Source organism: Equus caballus, chromosome 1 (genome assembly GCF_041296265.1).
Source record: "Equus caballus isolate H_3958 breed thoroughbred chromosome 1, TB-T2T, whole genome shotgun sequence".
NCBI classification, from domain to species: domain Eukaryota; kingdom Metazoa; phylum Chordata; class Mammalia; order Perissodactyla; family Equidae; genus Equus; species Equus caballus.
In genome coordinates this window covers 150,037,265-150,050,997 of record NC_091684.1, presented here as the reverse complement: position 1 = coordinate 150,050,997, position 13,733 = coordinate 150,037,265, and the positions used below count along the sequence as shown (strand labels likewise).

Here is a 13,733-nt window from a genome sequence, read left to right as displayed (position 1 = left end):
GCACGATACCCAGAAGTTATGGGAACAGAGGAGTCAACAGGAGAAAGCAGTGAAGGAAAAATCCAGTATGAGACATGTGCCCAAAGCCCGAAAGTAGCCAGTCCACAGTGGAATGGAGAAAAGAGGTGTAAAAAAGTCTCTAGAGGAGAAAAAAGTGGAATTGATGGATTACCTGATATGGATGCACAGTTGGAAAATTATTAAGAGACATTTCTTGAGTCTGTTTGATCATTGAGGGGAAAGCACCAAAAAATTAAACACGAAACCACACAAGTACTTAAGTTAACATTTAAAATAAAAAAAAAAAAATAGCACTTACCATGATAATAATAATAGCTGACATTTGTACCAAAAAAAATGTAAATGAAATTCGCTCTACTTAAAATTTGCTAGAAGATTATAATGGACGTGTATTCTTTTGGGCTTCCCTGGCTCTTGGAATGCTCTTTGTTTTGGGAGAAATTTCTCACTCTACCAACTTCTACTCCCCCAAGATAAAAGATAAAACTTTCTTGCCCAGTTTACCTTACAGTCAGGGTCAGGTGCATAATCTAGATTCACCAATCAGATACACCCATAGGAGACGTGGGTTAACATAGATGGGACAGAGTAGGTGCCTTTCAGAATTCAGCCGTGTTGGTGGCAGAGACCTCTGCTTCCAGACACAGCAGTGATGGTGGCTCTAGTGATAAGATCCTGTGCCCACAGCAGTGACAAGGGTCCTGATGCTTGTGCCCAGTAGCAATGGCATTCACGTCTCCACAGAGCAGTTCTAAACCATTAGTTGTCCTTGGCAATGCTCACCGTATACTTTAATAAATTAATTTTGTGCTGAAACTTTTAGAGTGGGTTTCTGTCATTTACAACTTAAACCAGCAATGCATAATAAGAATTTAGCATTTACTGTTGACATTTCACAAGCATTCTTTCACTAGATTATAATCCCCTAAACCAAGACTATGTAATATGAGAAGTATGAAAAACCTGACAATGGCAAAGATGTGTAGTGACTGAAAGATTGCCTTCTGATCAGTCACTGGGGAGGGAAGTCTAGGACTTGCAATTTTCGTGCTATGCAGCTTAAGCCCTACCTATAAAAATTATAGAGTTCTAGACACTATCAAGTCCAACATGACATTTTAGCTAGGAGAATGGAGGCCTTAAGAACTTAAGGGATTCTCTCAAGGTTGTGCATTTTGTTATGACAGGGCTGGGCTCAAATTTCAACCTTTTAGTACAATGGTCTTCCTACCCCCACATTGTGTTGAAAAAATGAAAATTGTGTGCTCTGTGTGTGTGTTTTCTTGAACTGGCAGTGAGATTGAAGATCCTTGGGTGACTTTTAAAGAAGTTATAAGCCTGTGAAACTAGGAGCTTAAAAAAATGATGGCAGGTTCTTGATTAAAGCAGTGCCATTGAGCAGCCCTATAATATAATATTTTAGGTGAAAAGTAACATTTAGACAGGTTATTTTTCTAGCGCTTGATTTCAAGGTCAAATATGTTTCTTCTTCGTGTTTTGGAAGTGCCTACGTTGAAAGCAAAATGAGAAAAGACAAGTAAACACATTTTTTATGATGGAATTCTGGATCTTAAAAAGGGTAGATATTGAAGCAATTTGAAGTTACTACCACAGTGACCAAACCTGGTTATTTTCCATGCTCTAAATGCTTCATGTAACAGCACAATAATTACCTGAGACAATATCTTAGAAAGAATGACCCAGATGCAGTTTGAATTTTGCAGTCTCCTTGTGAATTCTGCTCAGCTGTCTATATAAATGATTGTAACATTGTGTACTTAATCATCAGGAAATGGAAGTTTCCAGAAGAAAAACTGTCCCATAGATTTTAGCACATTCTGACATGAAGGGAAGGTTAATTCCCAGAACTTAATTATATTAGCATCCCAGGAAGTGTCAAGGAACAGAGTTGTCTACAGTTAGTATCCTAGTACTGTATATATTATCCTGAGAAAATCAATTCACAAACTAGGACCACACTCCAATTTATAACAGCAACAATGCCTTACATTTGGGTAGTGCTCCTTCAGCAAACTTTCATACATATTATTTTTAACTGATGCAATGAAAGGAGAAGATGCACAAATAACAGAGAGAGGACATGACATAGAAATTGTTTGCTTTGGACTAGGCATTGCTTTTAGCAATTCTGCATGATGTCACTTCTTTCCTTTAGACTGTCTTTCATGTTTTTTCACTTTAATTGAATCCAGCTCATTTCAGGGATAATGTAAACCCTTCAGTTCTCAACTTTCCATCCTCAGAAATAATCCAGATCACTTCCCAGTTGCCCACTTCTGAGACCTGATACTACAAGAAGAGGGAGAGAGGAGCAAGCATATGAGCGTCCCATTCCAGACTCTAAATGACTTCAGCCTGAGATGACATCTGATGGCATCCTTGTGAGAGATCTCAAGCAAAAGCAGTAGAAGTATCCCGCTGAGCTCAGTCAACCCCAGAACTAGGGGGCATAGTAAAATGATTGACATTTAAGGCACCAATCGACAACTGAGATGGAATTAGGTAGCTATCTTAGTCCATTTGGGCTCCTATAAAAAAATACCACAGATTGAGTGGTTTATTAACAACAAACGTTTATTTCTCATAGTTCTGGAAGCTGAGAGGTTCAAGATCATGGTGCAGGCAGATTCAGTGTCAGATGAGGGCCCACTTCCTGGTTCATAAACCATGCCTTCTAGCTCACACGGTAGAAAGAGTTAGGGAATTCTGTGGGAGTCTCTTTTATAATAGCACTCATCCCATTCACGAGTGTTCCACTCTTATGACCTAATCACCTCCCAAAGGCCGTCAATTTGGGCATTAGGTTTCAACATGTGAATTTGGCAGGGGATGCAAACATTCAGTCCATAGCAGTAGCTAAATGTGCTCCTGTACATGATGAAAAACTAAAACATGTGCAACTGGGTTAGGGGCCAAAGCTGAAAGGACCTCAAGGAGATTGTAAAAGTTGGTTTGATCATAAACTAAATTGTATTCCCAACACATACTGCAGCATTCAGAAAATGGTATAGATGCTAAATAAATGTCTGATAAATAAACAAATGAGGTCTTGTAAACAAGTAAAACAAATATCCCAATTTAAAAATGTGCAAAAAGAATAAATAGGCATTTTTCCCAGGACACAAATATCTAGGAGATATGTAAAAGCTTGCTCAATCTCACAAATATTCAAAGAAATGCAAATTAAAATAGTATCCTCACTGGGTGTTTTTCTGTTTGTTTTGCCCATCAAACTGACCAAAATAAAATAGAATGATGCTAGGAAGGCATGCACTCTTATATTTGCTAGTGTGAGTGAATATTGTTAAAATGTTTTTGGAGGGCAGTTAGCAATATGTACGAAATGCCTCAAAAATGTATATGCCTTTTGACCAAAAAATTTAATTTTTAGGAAATTTTCCTGAGAGAATAAGTAAGAATTACACAAAGGTTTAGTCATAAATATTATCTCAATGCAGCATTTTTTATTATAATAAAAATTTCTTTATGATTATCTGACTTTAAGAGATGAATTAAATTGTGGTGTATCAAAAATGATGCTGCAAGATTATATTTATGAGCTTAAGAAGATGTTCATGATACATTGCTGAGTAAAAAAAAACAGGTAACATAATAATGTATTTGATATCCCATTTTTATTAAAATATTACATAATATATAATATAAAATATATTATATGATTATATACACATATATAATCTTAAATTTTTTATATATGAAATATATCATAGATATATATGAAAAAAGTCTGAGAAAGCATACTAGGGAGTATTAGCAGGTAAACTGCATAGTGTGAGTGAGGCTAGAGATGCATGCAGGTACAAGATAATTCAGGGCCTTTAGTTCTGAACAGAAATTTGGTTATTTCCTCCATAGCATACAGCCATTGTGAGATTTTAAAGCAGAGTAACAAAAAGATCTGACTGTAATGATTGCTGTGTGGAATATTTTGGAGGTGAGCAAGAGAAGCAGCTGTAGCACGGTGACTGAGAACTTGGACCCCACAGCAGGACAGTCTGGAGTTGAATCCGAGCTACCCCACTTAAAAGCTCTGTAACCATGGGCAAAAGCTCTGTCATCTTTAAGCTCTCTAGGCCCCAGGTTTCCTCTTCTATAAAATGGTGATGGTAATAATACTTACCTCTCAGGAAGGCTATGAGGATCAGGCAATGCAGTGTAAAGTGTTAGTGTCCAGAGTAGGACCTAACACATAATAAGCTCTATATGTTACTGTAATTCTTTTTTTAAAAATAAGGAGGCTCACAGAGGTTGAGGAACTTACTCAAAGCTATACAACTATAATTTTGCAATAATGGTGTAGCTTCAGTTGATGATAAAGTAGAATGATCATACATTTCCTGGGTTATAGTAGGGCACACCATATCACCAACTAATATCCCAAAGGGAGAACAACTCTAACTATTGAAGATGTGATAATAAATCATGATGGTATTTGCATATGCATATTTGATTCCAAGTACAGTAAGATATGTAAAACATAAGTGAAGTTCTATTACTTTTTGAAACAACTGTAAATATCATGGTTTTTTCATGTTCTGTATCCAGAGAGTTTTACCTCGTCTATCTGGTTAGCTCCTTCCAATGCAATGCCTCTGCTCTGGAAGTCGGGGGAGAGTAGATGGATTTAAAATGGGGGGAAGGAACACGGTGATGTACACTCCTCCTCTGGGAGTCAAACCTACATCTGCCTAGCTCCAAAGTTTATGCTTAGTCCATTGATTTACAGGCTTTCACTTCTCTTAAAATACATCAGTGTGGTCGATTTAGGTCTCCTGAGATAACATTAATGAGAAGCTCAAATTTCCTTGGTCACCACAGAGTGACACTGCCAGAAAGGGGTTATTAACAGGTCTGGCTGTTGACAAACTTGTTGAGTGGGAGTGATGTGGATTAAGGCTGCCCCAGCTAGAGAAGCCCAAGGTGACCTGGCCTACATGCCAAACTATACGACCCAGTGGACTTTTTTTATGGTATGAATTAGGACTGCCCCAGGGAGAGAAGCCCAGGGCATCCTCACCTACATGCCGATCTATATGGCCAGATTCGTATCTAAAGTTATATGACCGCACAATAACCAGACCCCATCTGCACTGAAATCATTTAATGACTTTTTACATCATCTTTTCTTTTCTCCAGTAAAAATAAGTCACGTACCCATACCTTATAAAATTAGCCCTAACCCTCAACTCAGGGCAGCAGTAGAAGCTCTGACCGCCCGTGGGTCCTGTCCCCACGCACCAGCTCTGCCTGCCCATGGGTCCTGTCCCCATGCCAGCGGGGGCAGCAGCTGCTCTGCCTGCCCATGGGCCCTGTCCCCATGCCAGTGGGGGCAGCAGAAGCGGCGGCAGCAGAAGCTCTGACTGCCCATGGGTCCTGTCCCCATGCTATTGTATTCTCTAAATAAAAGAGCACTACTGCCAGATCTTAAGAGTCTAAGAAATCTTTCTTTTGACTCCTCGGCTCACCGACCCCGCATCAGGAGAAGTTGGTGTAGGCTTACCCTTTCATTTCTTTCAGCTAGTTTATTTATTCTGGCTCTCACTTCAACTTGTTATCTCCCTGAGAGCACGCTCATTCCTAACTTTCCCCCTCCTAAATCCCCTTTCATCAGAGAGGGCATCATGACCCAAGTTATCTCATTAACCTGTGCTGATAGGCCAATGGTGCTGATCGGGTTATCCCATTCTGTTGTGCATCAAGAATACAGCAATCAAGGGCCAGCCCGGTGGCACAGAGGTTAAGTGCACAAGTTCCGCTTCAGCGGCCCAGGGTTTGCTGGTTGGGATCCCAGGTTCGGATATGGCACTGCTTGGCACACTATGCTGTGGTAGGCGTCCCACATATAAAGTAGAGGAAGACGGGTGTGTATGTTAGCTCAGGGCCAGTCTTCCTCAGCGAAAAGAGGAGGATTGGCAGCAGTTAGCTCAGCACTAATCTTCCTCAAAAAAAAAAGAATACAGCAATCAAGAAATGTTTAGGCTCTTTGGGTGCTGGAGAAAAAGCAATAAACAGTCTATCAGACCTTGGTGCTATCTTATAGACTAAAATACTTACATCCTTTCAAATGGATAGTGTGAAAGTCTAGATAGAATTTCTCCCAATCAACCATATTCTTTTATTGTTTATTCCCCATTATGTGTGATAAGAAAAGCCAGACGTATTGAAGTTTTCTATATCCCTTAGCAGTGGATTAAGGTATTTTTAGCTGGTGCACTAACTGATCACTGTGTTTACTGCCTTTATCTCTCTTCCTTAGAGGGAAATATTCTAATTCCCAAAACCTTATCAAGATCCTCCTAATTTTAAGCTATACCTCCTTATCGATTAGTCCTTTCTTCTCTACTTATTTCCAGATAACAACTAAACCTCACTTAAGACATTAATTTGAGTCTCTTGGGAATCTAGTGCATGTGTAAGAGTCTTAAAATGTTAGTGTTTTAACCTAGACTAAGAATCTATTGATGAAATTTCAGATATCCTAACAGGGTCCAAATAATGAGAAAGATTCACATTTAGAAAGTAAGCCCATTGGCTGAATCTCCTAAGATCTCTCCTGGAATTAAATAGAAGTGATGGTTGTAAAAAACCAGTCATGTTAAGAAGCCTCTGCTTCTTTTGTAGGATGATAGGACAGTAAAGGACTGGAAAGATCATCTGGCAGTAGTTCTCCACTGGGGCTGTGACAATTCCTGGGGTTGCTCCTAGCATTTAGCAACAGGGGTCCAGAACGCCCACAGTGTAGCAGTTCCCTGATAAGCGGCACTGTTCGTCTACCCTTTCGCCAAGGGGAAGGAAACACACCGTGGAATCTTTTTCCCAAAGTCATATGCATGGCCAGTGGCAGAGCTGGAGACAGAACTTGGAACTCCGTCCCAGTATTTTTTCCACTAGAACCACTTTTCTACATAACTGGTCCCTATACAGACAAAGAAAATTGTCCCATTCAAAAGAGTTTCTTTCAGGTGTGATTCTCTCATTCTCCTTAGCTGTTATCTCTCACACTCTAAACCCTCCTTTGGGATGGTTTTCAGTCACATTTCAGAAACTACATAAGAAAATCATTCTCATTATGCTGCAGTTATGACATGTTTTTGTGGGGGAAGGTAGCAGTTATATTGTTCATATCCTCAAAAATGCTTTTATTAAACTTGATCACTTGCTTTATTTCCCTACTTAATCCAAATAACTTTTGACTCCTTTAGAAAACCAAACCTACCTTCATATGTATAAAATGTGTTGTTTTTAAGCATCGAAAGGAATGAACATGCAGTTCTCATTCAACATATAACATTCACTGCAAGTGTCTTGTGTGCCAGGGTTGTGTTAGGTTCTGTGGGTGCAGAAAATATAATGTGAAAAGAAAAAAAGATGACCTCTCTTTCAGATGCTCTCAGAGAGGACAGACTTGTGAGAAGTTGAGTCCAATATAGTGGACATAGCGATACGATGGGATGCTATTTGAATGTGGAGAAGGGGCACTTAAGCCCAATGTGGGTAGTCAGATAGGTCTTCTGGAGGATTGATTTCCCAGTTTAGAACTGAGGGGTAGCAGGTGATAATCATACAAAATGGTAGTAAAAAGAGAGTTTTAGGATAAGAAGAATTGGCGATGGAAATCTAGACAAGATTTGCCTCTGCAAATGTTGGGTTACACAAGGAAATGTGTCACAATTGTGGAAAAGCAAATAGTTTAGTTTGGCAGAAACATAGATAAGCTGCCTGTCAGTTGGCAAATGGGAATGGAAGGGATAAAGAGGCTAGGATGAGACCGGATGCAACAGAATTTATGAGCCAGGCCAAGGACTTTGGGCTTTATCTTGGGAAAATAAGTAACCACTGAATGGTTTTCAGAAGATATTTGGTAATTCCAAAAATAGAATTTTGAATAAATAATCAGCTTCTAAAAATGAGAGCTTCATAGAACAATATTCGTTAGATGCAGAATATATAGTCTGACATTCTTGTTGAAATTCCTCACATCCACTCCCATCAATATTGTAAACATTTCTGATCCTGGACCAAGTGTGGCACAGATCCTATCCTCCATTTCTACACTCAATGATAAGCCTCTGTCCTCAACCAATACTATTCTGAATTAGTGCTCATCAGTGCTGGGGAGAGATGGTATAGTAAAGAATGAGGAGACATCAGTTCAGGGTACATGAGGACACTGTCAAAGAGGGAGGATTTATTGCATTATTATACACACAACACAATTAAATATTAATGAAAATGTCACTTTTCCTGTCATTACCAGGCTTTTGTTTTGCAAAGATAATCTACTGAACCAAGTGGTGAAAGACACATAGTGTTATTTGTATCTGAGTGAATGTTGGAGATGTAGTTAAGAACGTTTTGGAAAAAATATGGTTTTACAAATTGCTAAAGGATAGATGAGCAAAAATGTCCACTGGAGATAGCTCCAGTAATTAAAGAGGTATCTTTGGGTGCTGACCAAGGAATGCTTTTTATGTGTAACAGTATTTACAGTCTATTGTTCTTCCGCGTTAAATTAAAGCACCCACCATACTCACGTGTTTTCTTTGTAGGAGGTGTCGAATTTCACATGCTGATATACAAGTGAAAATTCCATCGGAGCCTCAATAAAGTAGAAGGGAAACATTCTTCAGAAGATTGACTATGAAAAAAAGTAATAAACATGGCAGTAGTGAAAGTATAAAGGTTTTCTCACGACAGAAGAGCTTTGTACTTATTTAAAATCAGATGGCAAGGAGACAGATGGCGAGAGATTAAAGACAGTGAAGAAGGGAAAGGAAATAGGACGTTAATTTTTTTTCTGAGACAACATGAAAGAATGAAAGAAAGTAAATTGAAACATGAGAATGTAGAGGCAAATGAGTAAGAAACAGAAAATCATTGTTTATTTATACCTCCTCTATTTTCTAAAAGAATTTGAAAGAGCTTAGAAAAGAGGACACCGGAATAATAAAGTTAATAAACAGAAGAAAGACCAGGACTCAAAAAGGAGGAAGAAGCAAACATGATCACCATGAGAGCTGATAGAGCTGGGTGATTGAGTGTCAAATTTGGCTCCAAAGTTTTTGGCAATTGGAGCAAAGGGGAAATGTGATATGTTTCCAGGTACCTCCTGCTGCATAACAAACCACCTCAAAACTGTGACTTAGAATATTAACAATCATTTATTATTATGTCTCGTGGTTCTGTGAGTTGAACTGGCGTATAGTTCAGCAGGGAGGTTCTGGCTCTTGATCTGTCACGCAGTTCTGGTCAGTGGCTGGGGCTTGAGTTGTCTGAAGACGAGCTCATTCACATGTCTGGAAAGTCGCATGGGCTGGAAAGACTCAAACAACAGGGCTCAAATGCTGGGGCTTTCAAGCATCTGTGTTTCTGTGTGTTCTCTCTAGCATGGTAACTTCAAGGTAATTCCAAAGATACATGCAAGCAGAAGCTGTATTCCCTTTATGACCTACCCTTGGAAGTCACTCAGCATCACTCCCTCTGCAGTTCTTTAGAAGCAAGTCTCTAAGGCTGATCTATGTTCAAGGGGAGGGGAATGAGTTCCCTTTTTGAAGAAAGGAACTGCTAAATAATCTGTAACATATTTTAAAACTACCACAGGATATAACAGATTTCTCATTGTCAAAATGGTAACAATGTATCACTTGTCCAAGCTTGCACCTGATGTCCGTCTTGTGATTTAGATGACGTAAGGGGGAGGATCATTAAGCGTGAGAGTAGAGATGAACAGATGGTGAGATTAAGGAGAACGGTGTGTGTTTAGAATATCTCTTCATAGAAGCATATAATCCCAGCATTGCAGAGCCTTGCTTCTCAAAGTGTAGTCTAAGACCAGCAGCATCTGCACAATGAGAGTTTGTTAGAAATGCAGAATCTTGGCCCCAACCTCAGACCTACTGAATCAGAATTGCATTTTAGCAAGACCACACAGGGGATTCCTGTGCATAATAAAGTTTGAAAAGCACTGGTTAAGAGGCCAAATCGAATTCTTGGGTAGTGGGGAGGGACAAATTGTTGCTGTGTACACACTTAGAGCAGGCTGTGTGTCCTCCTTTATGGGACAAAACAGAATATGAGTGGGATAAGGCAGTTACTAAATAGTGGAGTCCTCTGAGATTGAGAATTCCATACATTCATTGACGAGGACATCTAGGATGGGTGTTCGATACTTAGGTGGAATTGAAATAGAAATAAGAACTAAGTGGTTTGGGGAAAGGGTGCAGTTATGGAGGATGAAGGTTGGAATAAGGCTGGAGAGCTGATATTGCAGAAGTATGAACAATGGTATCCAAATAAATGGTAGCCAGAAAGGAAAAATACCAAGCTGGTTTTCAGAGACAGAGAAATATTATTTTGGTGCACTGGAATTGTGTTGTATGGAATGTTACATGAAGCAAGTAGATTATTGACTGAGGCATTAACTTTGTTTTACAGAAATATCTGTAGTAATGACATTTATTATCCTGATAAATATCCTATATATAGTTAAGGGCAGACAACTAACAGAATGGTATCAAATATTGGCAAATTGCAGTCCACCGACACTGATATTTCAAATTGTTTTGTGTATGTGGTTTCTATTAATAGTGTAGGGCTTGGATACTGTAGGTATCCTTGAAGAAAGGGCTGATACCAATTCTGGGCCAGGAAATGAATAAAATGTGTCTGGAATATCTTGTCATACTGAAAGACAAGGAAGCTATTAGAGACAACTGAGTTCGTGTCAAATGGACATCAGAGCTAATTTGAAGGGGGTTGCAGTTGCCAAAGATGAAAGAATATTAGCACAAAAAAAAGAATAATAATGATAATGGATTGAGACATATCAAATATGTTAAAATCCATTAGTTCTTAACAATACTCACACACAAAACTTTCATTAGTCACCTTTGGGAGATGCTGTGGAACCAACACTTTATTCTAAAAATTAACAAATGAAGTGAAACAATTGAGCATTTATATCGCATTTCTTGTACAAATAGTATTTAAGGGTGCCAAATAGTTAATTTGGGAAAGACTTTTTAAACTAATTTCAGTGAATAAATATGGGAACAATGGTAAAATTAGAATGTCACCATTGAACTCCTAATGAAATAATGGATTTAGGCCATGATCATCAACGGCTATTAAAAACCATTAGGTGAATTGCTGATGGAGAGTTTTATAATGGTGGATCAGGCTGACAACAGCAATCCTATTGCCCAATCTTAATGTTACAAAAAAGAGAAAAACTGGACATTATGAGCCTCCTAATGGAACTACACAACACCCCTATAAAATCATCATGCCATTAATCTAGGCTGAATTTGATCGAGCCTTTAGCTTTCCAGAAAATATAGGAGCCAGAGGAATGTGTAAAAGTCCCCATCGGGAGGCAATCAGCAAAGTTTAGAATGTGGGACTCCACTTTCTTCAACAAATAAATTGTGAGGGAAGAAAAATAGTGAGGGAGAATTTATAGATTAAAAGATATATAAGAGACTATGGGTTTCAGTTCTAACATATAAAGGGCTAGGAAATTGTCATTTCCCTTCCTACAGTAAGAAAAATTGCTGAATAAAACCCTGAAAATTAGTTTTTTCTTAGACACATTAGAGAACTGAAGCCACAGGACAACTGCCACCTTATAATCTGGAGAGACAAGTGGTTACAGAGAATCTCAGCCAAGATGAGCTGACATGAGCAGACACCACTGGAGCCAGAAACAGCCAAGGGGACTTAAATGGTAATTTTGCTGAATTCTTGGAGGCTGAGTGTTGACTAGCTTGAGAGTAAGAAACTGCTAGGTCCCAGGCTTATGGGGTCCACATACTTTTGAAGGTTTTTACCTCTAGAAACCTACGAGGATTCCAAGGTATAGATCTGAGAAAAATCTCACTTGGGACAGGGAGAGGGGAAAGTAATCATTTTGAATTATGTGTATGGGAAAAATAGCCATTGGGAATACTCCCAGCATGGACTTCCTGACAAAGGCCTGCCCTCCTTAATTTAAACAAGGGGAAATACTTTATCAGAGCCTGTCTGACCCTGGGGCAAGGCAATAAGCCAACTCTAGTCCCTCTAGCTTTCCTATCTCACCTGAAGGGAGGAAAAAAAGGCTAAAAAACTTTTGTGAAGGTCACAGCCCAGGGACATAGGCCCAGTGAGATATAATCATAAGATTATAGAACATTTTGCCTTCCTATACGTTACCATCACATCAACAGAGTTTCAGTACAATAGCAGTGGATTATGATTGAGAGAACTGCAAGACACAGGCTCAATTTAAGAAACTGCACTTAAAGAAACTCAAAAACAAGAGAAGGGGTGAAAAATGGACTCTAGAAGAAACCAAAGTCTTTGGTACCTACAGTTAAAGCAAAACTTTAAACACAGCTCAACGTCTTGCTAGATTAAGATAAAACCTTGCACTAAAGGCCTGTTTATTTCATTTCCCATTGCTCAGTACATCATGTCCTGCTTTCAACAAGAAATGCAAGGGATGCTAAAAGGCCAGAAAAAGAACAATCTGAAGACAAAAAGCAAGCATGAGGATCAGCCTCAGATGTGACAGAGATTTTAGAATTATCAGATAGGGAATTTAAAATATCTGTGATTCATTGATTAATATGTGAAGGACCCCAGTGGAAAAATAATACAACATGCAAAAAAGATGGGTAATGTAAGTAAAGAGATGGAAACCCTAAGTAAAAATCAAAAAGGAATGCTAGAAATCAAAACCACTGTATCAGAAATGAAGAATCCCTTTCATGGTCTCATTAGACTGGACATAGCCAAGGAAAGAATCAGTGAGTTTGAAGATATGTCAAGAAAATTTCCCAAAGTGAAATGCAAAGAAAAAAAGAATAATAAAAAAGAACAAATTATCCAATAAATATGGGACAATTATAAAAGATATACTGTGTGCATAATTGGAATACTAGAAAGAGAAGGAAGAGAAAAAGGAGCAAAAACATTTAAAGTAATAATGGTTGAAGATTTTCTGAAATTAATGACAGAAAACAAACCACCACAGATCCAGGAAACTTAGAGAACACTAAACAGGGTAAATATGAAAAAACAGACATATTGTATTAAAATGGTATAAAGTCAAAGATAAAGAGAAAACTTCTAAAGAAGTCAGGGGACAAAACAAAACATCTTACCATTAAAGAAACAGTGGTAAGAATTACAGTAGAGTTCTTGACAGAAATCATGCAAGCAAAAAAGAGTGGAGCAAAATATTTAATGTGTTGAATGAATGAAAAACACCAACCTAAAATTCTATGTTCAGCAAATTTATCCTTCAAAAGTGAAGGAGAAATAAATACTTTTTCAGACAAACAAAAACTGAGGAAATTAATCAACAGTAGACCTGTCCTGCAAAAACTGTTAAAGAAGTTCTTCACAGGGAAGGAAAATGATGTAGGTCAGAAACTCAGATCTATATAAAGAAAGGGAGCATCAGAGAAGGAATAAATGAAAGATAAAAATCTTTTATTTTTCTTATTCTTAATTGATCTAACAGTTAACTGTTCAAAGTAATAATTGTAAAAATATTGGGTGATTTTGACATATGGATAAATAAAATGAATGATGGCAATGTTATAAGGGATGAGAGGGAGGAATTGGTGATACTCTTGTAAGGTACCTGCACTACCCATGAAGTGGCATAGTGTTATTTCAAGCGT

At 38.3% G+C, this 13,733-nt stretch overlaps 1 long non-coding RNA gene across 2 annotated transcripts in view; it reads left to right on the top strand.

Moving 5' to 3' along the window:
* The window catches only part of LOC111767715 (uncharacterized), an 85,780-nt gene that overhangs the window by 8,491 nt on the left and 63,556 nt on the right, over positions 1-13,733 (top strand). Inside the window, exon 3 of one of the 2 annotated variants that reach the window (XR_002799495.2) lies at positions 8,613-10,859. The exons of the other annotated variant lie outside the window; for it this stretch is intronic. This is a non-coding gene — a long non-coding RNA (uncharacterized lncRNA). Of the gene's footprint in view, positions 1-8,612; positions 10,860-13,733 lie in introns of those variants that run through there. 2 annotated transcript variants of the gene reach the window in all.